Genomic DNA, 280 nt, shown 5'->3' with positions numbered 1-280 from the left:
ATATATAGAAATTTTGTAAAGCGTTTAAAATCTTAAAGAGAAGAAGAATTAGATTAAAGAGTACAAACAGAAGAAATTATAAAAATTAAACTTAATATGCGCTGCAAAATAATGTCATAATTCGCCAAAATATCGCATGGACTTTTGTAATTTTTCAATTCAATTTATTTTGCGATTGCAAAGAGATGCTGCTTAATAATACTTGGGATTGTTTGTATAGTACAAACAAATTATACTTGAGACTAAATATTTATGATATAATCTGCTCACAATAAAATTA

At 24.6% G+C, this 280-nt stretch overlaps 1 protein-coding gene across 1 annotated transcript in view; it reads left to right on the top strand.

The window, feature by feature from the left end:
- The window catches only part of LOC108691768 (voltage-dependent calcium channel type A subunit alpha-1-like), a 128,455-nt gene that overhangs the window by 109,492 nt on the left and 18,683 nt on the right, over positions 1-280 (top strand).

Source organism: Atta colombica, unplaced genomic scaffold, assembly GCF_001594045.1.
Source record: "Atta colombica isolate Treedump-2 unplaced genomic scaffold, Acol1.0 scaffold52, whole genome shotgun sequence".
Classification (NCBI taxonomy): Eukaryota; Metazoa; Arthropoda; class Insecta; order Hymenoptera; family Formicidae; genus Atta; species Atta colombica.
Note: the sequence above shows the minus strand (reverse complement) of the source record. Positions and strands in the feature narration are given on the sequence as shown.